Source organism: Microtus oregoni, unplaced genomic scaffold (assembly GCF_018167655.1).
Source record: "Microtus oregoni isolate MIOR12 unplaced genomic scaffold, Mior012 000118F_ref0000498, whole genome shotgun sequence".
NCBI classification, from domain to species: Eukaryota; Metazoa; Chordata; class Mammalia; order Rodentia; family Cricetidae; genus Microtus; species Microtus oregoni.
The window spans coordinates 2,362,077-2,373,374 of NW_024544747.1; the positions used below are offsets into that span (position 1 = coordinate 2,362,077).

The 11,298-nt window shown below is 44.6% G+C and overlaps 1 pseudogene; it reads left to right on the top strand.

The window, feature by feature from the left end:
* The first annotated feature begins 3,743 nt into the window (after positions 1-3,743).
* LOC121444216 lies at positions 3,744-11,054 on the top strand (annotated as a pseudogene).
* Positions 11,055-11,298: the final 244 nt, after the last annotated feature.

The following is an 11,298-nucleotide window of genomic DNA, read 5'->3' on the forward strand; positions in this document are numbered from 1 at the left end:
CTATTTCCATGATGAACATAGATGTAAAGTCCTTAATAATACTACTTAATACTTTTCACCAAATTCACATAAGCCAGGCCATACTTCATGGTTACAATATGCTCCCAAGGATCCTTGCAAGGATATCTCTACGCATTTAGCCTGACAACACAACATTGAAACAGAATTAAGGGCAAGAGTGCCACAGTCATACAGAAGGACGGCCATAGAGAAGGATGAAACTGTGGGGCTCTCAAGAACATGGTTGTCACTGGAGAAGATCGCTCTACATGGGAAAAGCCAGTCTTTCAAATGTGTCACTTTTCTTCTCTCATATGTGGAACTTGGGAGCAGGAGGAGGTCCTCAACATAAGAGGAGGCTCCTAGGAATGTGGAGGAGGTCGTGTGAGAAGAAAGCATAGCAGTGTGGGTTAATCACATGATCAAGTGCTCAGAATGCATTAGAGATGTTCCTGCGATTGCCAGGACTAAATTGTTCCTATGATATGGTACGCCATAACAAGGAAAGGCTTGATATGAGAAAAGAGAAACGGACCAAAGAACACATAACAAAAGTAAATGAAGAAGCAAAACTAAAGAGAGAGGTTCTGGAGAGATGAGTTAGTGTTTAACAGCACCTCCTGCTCTTTCAGAGAACCCTGGTTCGAGGCCCAACACACATGGTGCTCACAATCAATTGTTATTCGAGTTCTGGCTAATCTGTCTTCTTCTTGTGACCTCCACAGGTGCGAGGCTCTTGGTACACACAAAGAAAGAAAACCATATACTCATACACATAAAATAATAATAATAAAAGTTATACTCCAATATGCACAACTTAAATATAAAAACTACCGGGCTGTGGTGGCACATGCCATTAATCCCAACACTCAGAAGGCAAAGCAGGTAATCTTTTAGTTTGAGGCCAGCCATATCTACAGACTGAGTTCCAGGAAGGCCATAGCTACACAGAGACTTTCTGTCTTGAATTCTCCTCCTATACACTTACAAAATAAACAGAGTAAAAAAAAAAACATGAAAAAGTAAGCTAATAAATCAAGCCAGAAAATGAATAAATACACAGACAACAACAACAACAACAACAATCAAAGGCAACAAAGCTGGAGGGAAACTTACTATGTTGGAGTCCAGCAGATCTTGAAAGTCCAAACAGTCTCTTTCACCAGCACAGAGCTCCAACCACTTTCCACCTCACGAACCCGCTTGCACTGTAAGGAGAGGAGGCAACCTCAGCCAGAGATGTGATGGCACAGGCATCTGTCATTGTGAGGTCAGAGCAAGAAAAGGACAAATGGTGGCTTTTCACAGCTCACGGGTTTTTTTTCCCTTCTGTCACCTAGTACAGATCGGCTGAGTGAAAAAATGAGAACACGAAGGGACTTGGGAGGGGTGGCCAGGAAGCAGTGAGATCAGGGGAATGTGGCTTTTCCCATCTCTCCTCCCGAAGAGGAAGCTTCTACCTTACTCCATTCTTTCTACCTCTCCTCTTCCCTCTTCTGTTTCTGTCTCTCTCTGCCTCTCTGCTCTTCTCCTCTTTCCCCTTCCCTCCATACCCACTAAATAAATATCCAATCTCACTCTGCAAGGCATGCCTATCCATCTGTCTCAACAAACTGAAATAAAGAAAGAAAAGAAAAACAAAGAAACTCAGGGAGCGGAGTGAGCAACTAGTTGACAAGAATTAGCCAAGGAAGAACAAAGTAGCCAGTAATATAGGAAGAGAGAGATGCACAGGAAGGTGTAGGGAGACACTTAGCTATTCAGGGTCTTTTTAGTTTGGGATGAGTGAAGAGATGCTTTTTTTGCTGGGTCTCTGTCCAAATAGGAAAGTAGATTCGCTGCTTCTTGGCCTCTCTGAGCTAGCAGGTTATCACCCCAACATCTGACTCCCAAGGTTTTTTGTGTTTTTTTTTTTTTTGGATTTTTTCGAGACAGGGTCTCTCCGTAGCTTTTGATTCCTGTCCTGGAACTAGCTCTTGTAGACCAGGCTGGCCTCGAACTCACAGAGATTCGCCTGCCTCTGCCTCCTGAGTGCTGGGATTAAAGGCGTGCGCCAACACTGCCCGGCTCTGACTCCCAAGTCTTTATTGGTAAATAGAAGAAAAGAGGCTTAGTTAAAACTTACATTTGGTGACTGTGGCCAAGCTGGTACCAGCGGGACCAGAAATCCCGCTAGGCCTCAGCCTATGTGGTGAGGTGTTGACTGTCAGGCCCTGGGGAGAAGATAGTAATTAAAATACAGGTAGATTCGGCTTAGGCCATTAAATTGACAGAAAAACAAGAAAAGTCTTATAAAGGTGAGCACTTGGCTTTTTTTATTGGTTTGTCAGGATGGGTTTCTCTATTTAACAATCACGGCTGTCCTGGAAGTCACTCTGTAGACCAGACTGGCCTCAAAGTCACAGAGATTCAGCTGCGTCTGCCTCCGGATTGCTGGGATTAAAGGCATGCACCACTGTGGCCCGGCACATGGCAATTATTAAAGCTAGGAAAGTTGAGGCAGGAGGACCAGCAGTTCAGGTCATCGTTGGCTACACAGTGGTCTTGAGGCCAGCCTGTACTACAGGAGACCCTCTCTCACCAAACCAAAAGGCAAAAGCAAACAGAAGGGCAAGGACTGCTTTTATCTTGTACATATTGAGGGTCCCAGTGCTTCAAAAGTAACCTTGGCTGTGAGAAACAGGACATGGACTGATAGAGATATGAATAATTTGCAGTTTTGTGGATTTTAAGGTCAATTTTGTTATATGTATATATTTCTAATCTTGATTAAGGTATTGTGATTGTGTAGTTCATTTAAAAATGTAATGTATATAGGTTGTTAATGGATAATCATCTATAATAGTCAAATTTGTAGTCATGTTCGTTAGATTTTCTAGATATATATAGATACATTTCAATTAGATAGACATTCTTCATATCTTTCAAAGACTGCAGAATATGGCATTTGATGTTTTAATAACTTAGGGCTTTTCATGACAATGAGACACGTCTGCTTCTGGCAGCACCAATCTACTTCAAGAGGAAGATGGGCATCGAAGAGGCTCCTTATGGAGTTTGATAGCCATTTCGGCAAGAAACTGCTCTTGCCTGAACTGTTGCATAAACTGGACTGGACACAAAGAACCCGCAGAAAGAGGACTGCTGAACTTGCCTAAAGGTGAGATGATCTTTCGGGGTTCCTGATTCATGAAAGGGTCTGTGAGACATTCTGCAGGACACAACAGATAGTGACTGAACTGCCTTTGAAATTTCCTGCTTCATGGAAATGGCTCTGGATACCATGGGCCTGTAGGCCGAAGATGGATGCCCCAACGGTACAGAGGAACTTTGGGTCACTGTCCAGGCAGCGAGATGTCTCTGTGATTTCTAGAGTTTTGTAAGTTGCTTACTTCTCATTTACTTAGGTAATATTATATCCTTCTGGAGTCTTTGATGGAGTTGAAGAATAGATAGATAGTTATAGTTTTCCTTAGTTATGATAAAGGACAAAATAGATATTGTACCTGTAATTCTTGCTTGATAACTGTTTTGTTATATGTAATCTTACTATGTTAAAGTGAAAGCCTTTCTTTTTGGTTTAAGCAGAAAAAGGGAAAATGATGGGGGAGAGTCTTCTGTTTTGTGTTAATTTCATTGGTTAAATGAAATTTAACCTTGGCCCTTTCAAAGGACCCAAAATTAGGTAGGCAGAGTAAACAGAACAGAATGCTGGGAGGAAGAAGCTGAGTCAAGTAGTCGCCATGATCCTCCCACTCCAGACAGATGCAGGTGAAGATCTTTCCTTGTAAGCCACCTTGTGGTGTTACACAGATTATTAGAAATGGGTTAGATCAATATGTAAGAGCTAGCCAATAAGAGGCTGGAACTAATGGGCCAGGCAGTGTTTAAAAGAATACAGTTTCTGTGTAATTATTTCAGGCAAAGCTAGCCGGGTGGCAGAAAGCAGCCCGCTGCTCCTCATCACAATGGACACAAGTGTGTCATGAGTGTGACATCAACACCTGAGGTGGGAGGGTGGCACTCAGCCTTTTTGTGTTCTTGAAGCTATGCTGTCTTCACCTTGCCTAAGTAATCAACAGATTTACCCTTTAAATGGACCTCACAGGACCCACCCAGAACCAGCTATGGGGCAGAAGCCAAAGAAACTGAATGGAAGTTTACGAGAGTTCAAGCAGGACTTTCCTTCTCTGTCAATACAAAGTTCACTCCCCTAAGGCATCGTATATGCACACATTACACACTTAGTTACTGGCTAGCAGCTCTCTGTGAGGTCGAGGCCAGCCTGGTCTACAAACCAAGTTCCATAACAGCCAGAGCCACACTGAGAGGCTCCCTGTCTGGAAAAATAAAGAAAGGATGAGATGAAAGAGTTTTCCTCTAGCCCAGGCTTGTGATAATCAAATAAAGGCAGTCCTTGTCAACAAAATGTCCCCCTGTTTTTCCAAAAGGACAGGTATTTGGGGTGGGTCTCTGGAGTGCTGGGCAGAACATCCCAGCACTAGGTAGTTTTGTTCAAGAATGTGTTCCTTGAGGTCTCTGGCCAGCAGAACTGATCCTTTGCTTCCAAATGATTATTGCCCCCACCCCGTGCCTGATAACACACGAGCTTTAGTACTGCAATCACCTTGTCCCCTGATAGAAAATGAAAACGTTCCACAAAAGGCCAGTTTCAGGCACACAGAAGGTCAGAAGATAGTGGAGGGACCTGGTGTGCTATGTCCCACCAAGGAAACTTCCTCTCTTCCTCAAAGAACAGGTTCTTTTTAGACTTTCACGTTTTCTGTTCTTGAATCCTTTTCAGCTGCCCTGTTCCATCATTAGCATCGCAAAATGGGATCTAACTCTTACTTCTGGCCCTCTCCAGCCCTGACTTTGAACTGCCAGGAAGATCCTAAGATAACCACTTTGGAGGAGGCTTTCTGCTAGAGCACAGGCAGAAATCCATCTCTGCCCTTCCTTAGGACACCATCCAGTGTGCCTGTCAGTCCTCTGGACAGGAGTCCACATGACTTGGCCTGGACTAGAAAAGTACCTGACTGAGTTAGTAAGTGAGAACCCCAAGGGACTTGGAAAGGGTGGGAAAGAGGCAGTGAAATCAGGGGAATGTGGTCAAAGCTTTCCATGTGCGTGAAGGTCAATGTCACTGTGAGAATACTCATGTTGTAGAGTCAATGTAAACAAATGTTTTAAAATGGTGAACGAAGGAATGAACCCAGAGAAAATATTAAAACTAAAGATTAAAATAGAATAAACATCTAATTGATGCAGATAATAAAAATTGCCCCAAATTATACCCCAGACCGAGGAAGAAAGAAAGGAAGAAAGGGTTATTTTCAATCCTGGAAACACAAACCTCTAAACCCCAAATCTGTGACCTTAGAAGGAAACTCACTGTGTTCAGATTCAACAGCTCATGAATATCCACCAAGTGGACCAGCTCACTTCTATCTAAATCACTATTTCAACTGAAGATCAGCCTCTCAACTGTAAGGAGAGGAGGCAGCCTCAGCCAGAGCAGTTAAGAAACAGGGTTCTGTCATTGTGAGGTCAGAGCAAGAAATGGACCAATGATGGCTTGGCTTAGATCACTGGTTTTCTTCACATTCTGTCCCTAAGTACAGGAAGGCTACCCTGGTCAGTTGGCAGGTAGGGGCCTGGGGAGGCTGGTTACACCCAGTTAGCCTTCACTGTATCTCCCTTTTTTGTTGATCGTGTTTGTTCTTTTCATTCTTTTGTTCTTTTGGGGACCTGACACCCAGCTCCCAATTAAATTATACACAGTAGCTTCTTCTTACTTACAATGCCTAGCCTTAGCTTGGCTTGTTCCTTTCCAGTTTTTCTTATCTTTGAATTATTCTGTCCACCTTTGACTCTGGCTCTGGGCTTTTTAGGCTTTTTTTTTTAATAAAAAAAAAAACAAAACTCTGTGTATCTTACTTTGATTATTACTCAGTGGCTGGGTAACTGGATAGCTTCCCCTAGCATCCTCCTCTCCTTGTTCTCTTGCTCTTTCTCTGGTCCTTCCTCTACGATTTCTCCTTCCATTTATACTCTCTGTGTGACTGACCAACCTATCCTTTCTCCTGCCTTACGTTTGGCCATTAAAATCTTCATTAGCCTACCAGGTGTTTTAGACAGGCAAAGCATCACAGCTTCACAGAGTTCAACAAGTGCAACCTAAACAGAAGTCACACACCTTAAAATAATATTCTTCAACACCCCATGACCTACCTTTTCCTTCTGGGTTTATTTACTAGGTTTTCCCCAACTTTGAAACATGTCCACATGCTAGGGATCAGAGTTCAAACACAGGATCCTTCCTTGGGTATTACACATCCAATCCCTAATAGAAACCCTTTCCACTTTAATAATCATAGTAGGTGGGAGCATGTGAATTATAACAGGCACTGGAGGTTGTCCTTCACCGGGTATGGACACGGTATACTTGCTTTCTCTTCCTGTGAAGAAACATCATGACCTAAAACAACTGGAGGAAGGAAGCTTTACTTCCCTTTCACTTTCCTATCAGAAGCTACCATGAGTGGAAGTCAGGGCAAGAAGTCAAGACCAGAACCTCGAGGCAGGAACCAAAGCAGGTACCATGGAGTAAAGCCACTTACTGACTTGCTGTCCTTTACACTCTAAGCCAGCTTATTTTATATATACAGCCATGATCTCCAACCCAGGGACATCAGTCACTGATTGAAATTCCCCATAGACTTACCTATTAGATAGTTAAGTTCCTTCTTCCTCAGATTACTCCAGCGTGTGTCAAGTTGACAAAATCCAACTGGCACACACTGATACCCATCTACTAGTGGATGGGGAGCATGGTCCACTTCTCACAGACCCTAACATACTGACATGACTTTTGGTTCATGGAACCCATCACATATATTCTCAAAGCAATCAATTCCTTTCTTAGTAGACTCACATTGATCAGAATAACATGGTAGCCTCTGACTGACTCTGGGATGCTGTGGCAATGCTCTGTTTCCCAGGACACTCCAGGGCAAGTGACTAACTTCTTCGGGGCTGAGAGGAATAGACTTTGTCACATTTTTTCCATAAATTCTTCATCCAATTTCCCACCAGACAGAAAACTAGGACCTCAGCAGGCAGTGGGTTGATATGTTCAAAGTGATCAGAGGAAAAAAATCCATCAGTGGTCCTGGAATCCGCACCTCCTGAAGGGGGTTGGCACATGTGGTTTCTTCAATGACACCTGATCTTCTGGGCCAATATTTTAGGGAAAGTAGAGGGGGAAATCCTCCCAAAATAAACCAAATAATCACCAAAATACTTGAGAATGCAAATGAAAAATTTAGAGCAGACCTCAGAGCTAGGGCAACTTCCAAGTACCTTTTTGAGTGTTCTTAGACTCCTTTAGCTCTCATGGCCCCTTTGATGATTTTAATTCTGTTTTGTGTCTCTGTCTATGTGGATTCTAAACCCTGGTACAGTTAGTGTTGTTCTAATTCCAGGCCTTTATGATCTCATGCCTCAGAAATACCAGCTATGGACACCTGCATTGAGCCTTCTCCTACTGCTAGGGCTCTCATTGTTGTCACCGTCTGACCTCCAGTCCCTCACAGCCACACCCCACCTTCTCCAAATGTCTCCACTGCCTGTTTGTCCTGCCAGTCGAACCCAAGACGAAACCACAAGATCAGCTATCCACTCCAAGCTCTACATTTTTCAATCATTTATCGTTTTTAGTGAGATATAATTTTCTCCCTTCCCCTCCCAGCCTCCCCTTCCCCTCCACCCTCTCCTATGACCCCCATGCTCACAATTTACTCAGGAGTTGTCTTTTCCTACTTGCCATGTCCATTAGATCCATGTGTGTCACTCTTAAGGTCCTCTTTGTTGTCCAGGTTCTCTGGTTTGTGCATGATTGGCTGGGTTTTCTTTGCTTTATGTCCACTCATGAGGGAGTGCATGGTATTTGTCTTTCTGGGTCTGGGTTACCTCCTTCAAAATGATGCTTTCTACATCCATCCATTTGTCTGCAAATTTCGAGATGTCATTATTTTTTTCTGCTGTGTAGTACTCCATTGTGTAAATGTACCACATTTTCCTTATCCATTTTTCAGTCGAGGGGCATTTAGGTTGTTTCCAGGTGCTGACTATGACAAACAATACTGTTATGAACATAGTTGAGCACATGCCCTTGTGGTATGATTGCTCATCTTTTGGATATATATATCCAAAATATAAATATTTGTGTGTATATATATATATACATATATATATATATATATATGTATATATATATATACAAATGTGGTATTGCTGGGTCTTGAGGAACGTTGTTTTCTAATTTTTGGAAAAATCACCATACTGATGCTCAAAGTGGCTGTATCAGCTTGCACTCCCACCAGCAATGCAGGAGTGTAGCATTTACCCCACCATTTATCCTCTCCAGAATATGCTGTCATCGGTGTTTTGATCTTGGCCATTCTGACAGGTATAAGATGTTATATCAGAGTTATTTTCATTTGCATTTCTCTGAAGGCTAAGGATGGTGAACATTTCCTTAAGTGTCTTTCAGCCATTTTAGATTCATCCTTTGAGAGTTCTCTGTTTAGTTCCATACCACATTTTTTACTGGAATATTTGTTCCTTTGATGACCAATTTCTTGAGTTCTCTGTATATTTTGTGGAACAGCCCTTTGTCTGATGGGGGGTGGTTGGGTTGGTGAAGATCGTTTCCAAATCTGTAGCTTGCCATTTTGTCTTGTTGACCATGCATGTTCTCTGCTTTACAGAAGCTTGTCAGTTTCAGGACGTCCCATTTATTACTGTTGCTCTCAGTTTTTGTGCTACTGGGGTAATATTTAGGAAGTGGTCTCCTGTGTCAGTCTGTGCAATTGTATTTCCCACTTTTTCTTCCATGAGGTTCAGTGTGGTTAGTGTCATGTTGAGGTCTTTGATCCTTCTGGATTTGAGCTTTGTGCATGGCAATAGATATGGATCTATTTTCATTCCTCTACATATTGATATTCAGTTATGCCAGCACCACTTGTTGAATATGCTTTCTTTTTTCCATTTTATGTTTTACTTCTTTGTCAAAAATCAGGTGTTTGCAGGTGTGTGGATTGATATCCATTCTATGATTCAGTTCCACTGGTCCTCCTGTGTGTTCTTATGGCAATACCAGGCGGTTTCAGTATTGTAGCTCTGTAGTAGAGTTTGAGTCAGGGATTGTGAGGCCTTCAAAAGTTCCTTTATTGTACAGGATTCTTTTGGTTATCGTGGACTTTTTGCTTTTCCATATGAGGTTGAGTATTGTTCTTTTGAGGTCTGTGAAGAATTTTGCTGGGATTTTGATAGACATGGCTTTGAATCTGTAGATTGGTTTTGGTAAGATTGCCATTTTTACTACGTTAATTCTGCCTACCCGAGAGCATGGTACATCTTTCCATCTTCTAGTGTCTTCTTCAAATTCTTTCTTCAAAGATTTAAAGTTCTTGACTCACTGGCCGCTGGTCAACTCGGCGGCGGAGGCCAAAGGGGAAACTTTGTGGACCGCCTATCGATGAGCACCTGCACAGGAGCTGCTGTCCTTGGAACCGGAAGAGATCCGGAAGCGCCTGGACCTTACTGAGTGCCAGTTCCATAACTGCCGCCATGATACTAATAGGGGTCTTCCGGGGGACTTGATCAACCAGGAAGTAGGCGATCGCGATCGTCTGAGCGACTATGAATTCAAGGACAGTTGGTGGACAAATACAAAGGGACAGCTTTCGTGACCCTGCTGGAAGGGGAGCAGGGTGAAGCTGCCATCGCGGCCTTCCACCAGAGCTGGCTTCGAGAGCGGGAGCTGTCAGTTCAGCTGCAGCCTACACATGCTCTGTTGTGTGTGGCCAAGCTGCCGCCCAGCGTGACCCAGGCACAGTGTGAGAAGCTGGTGTGACCCTTTGGCAGCCTGGAGCGCTGCTTCGTATTTTACAGAGAGCCCACAGGCCGCTCTCTGGGCTATGGCTTTGCAGAGTACATGAAGAAAGACTCGGCTGCCAGGGCAAGGCTGATTTACCGGGCAAACCACTGGGGCCCCCAAACACTGTATGTGCATCGCACAGATGCTGGGCAGCTGTCCCCTGCCTTGTTGCACTCCCGGTGCCTCTGTGTGGTCCATCTGCCACCTGGCTTCAATGATGTGGATGCCCTGCGCCAGGCACTGTCCGCGGTCGATGTGCCCACCTTCTTTCACCTGCCATGTGACCAGGGTGGGCAGCTGAGGGGCTTTGCAGTACTGGAGTATGAGACAGCAGAGATGGCAGAGGCTGCAGAACAGAGGGCAGGTGGCCTGGCCATGGGTGGCAGTCACCTACGTGTGTCCTTCTGTGCTCCAGGTCCTCCTGGCCACAGTAAGCTGACAGCACTCATTGCTGCCCAGGCCATGGCTCCCAATCGAGGCAAGGGACTCCCACCTGAGCCAAACATCCTGCTGCTGTTGGACATTCTGGGCCCATCTGCCTCCCTCCAGCTGCTGCTCAGTCCTCTGCTGCATGAAGTGCCAGTGGCCAGCAGGGCCTTTTGGGTGTGCCCCCTCATTCTACGGCTCACCGGACCTTCCCTGTCCACTGCACTGCTCCAGTTAGCCTTGCATACCCAGAGCCAGAAGAAACCTGAGATCCTGGGAGACTCCCCTCTGGGTACCCTCCAGGCAGGTGCCCAACCTGCCAATTCCCTCCTTGGCGAGGTGTCTTCAGGTGGTGATGCTGGCTCTGGAACTGCAACCTGCTGAGGGAAGCCACAATCCCTTACTACCACCACTGCTGGGCCCTTTTGGGGTGACCGGGAGCTCATGAGTCTGCATCCCCCAACATCCCAGCTCACTCCACACCCAGCCGCTGTGGGGCTCTGAGGCCCCAGTCTTTGTTAGAAGCCTCCTGAAGGACAATGTGCCCCTGCCAACCACCCCTGGGGTGTCACTGTTGGTTGAGCTCCCAAAGGACCACCGCATCTCCCGAAACCCCTACCTGAATCTACATAGCCTGCTTTCATCCAGCAAGCTGGAAGGCAAGGAGACCTGTGGCTGGTGAGCATTGTTTAATTTCCGTGTGTTTGTGGGCTCTGGAATTAGCATTGCTGTTGAAGTCTAATTTTAAGCCATGGAGATCTGATAAGATGCATGGGGTGTTTAAAATTTTTTGTATCTGTTGAGGTTTGCTTTGTTACCTAGTATGTGCTCAATTTTTGAGAAGGTTCCATGAGGTGCTGAGAAGAAGGTATTTTCTTTTCTGTTTGGATGGAATTTTCTATCGATGTCTGTTATAAGTCCATTTG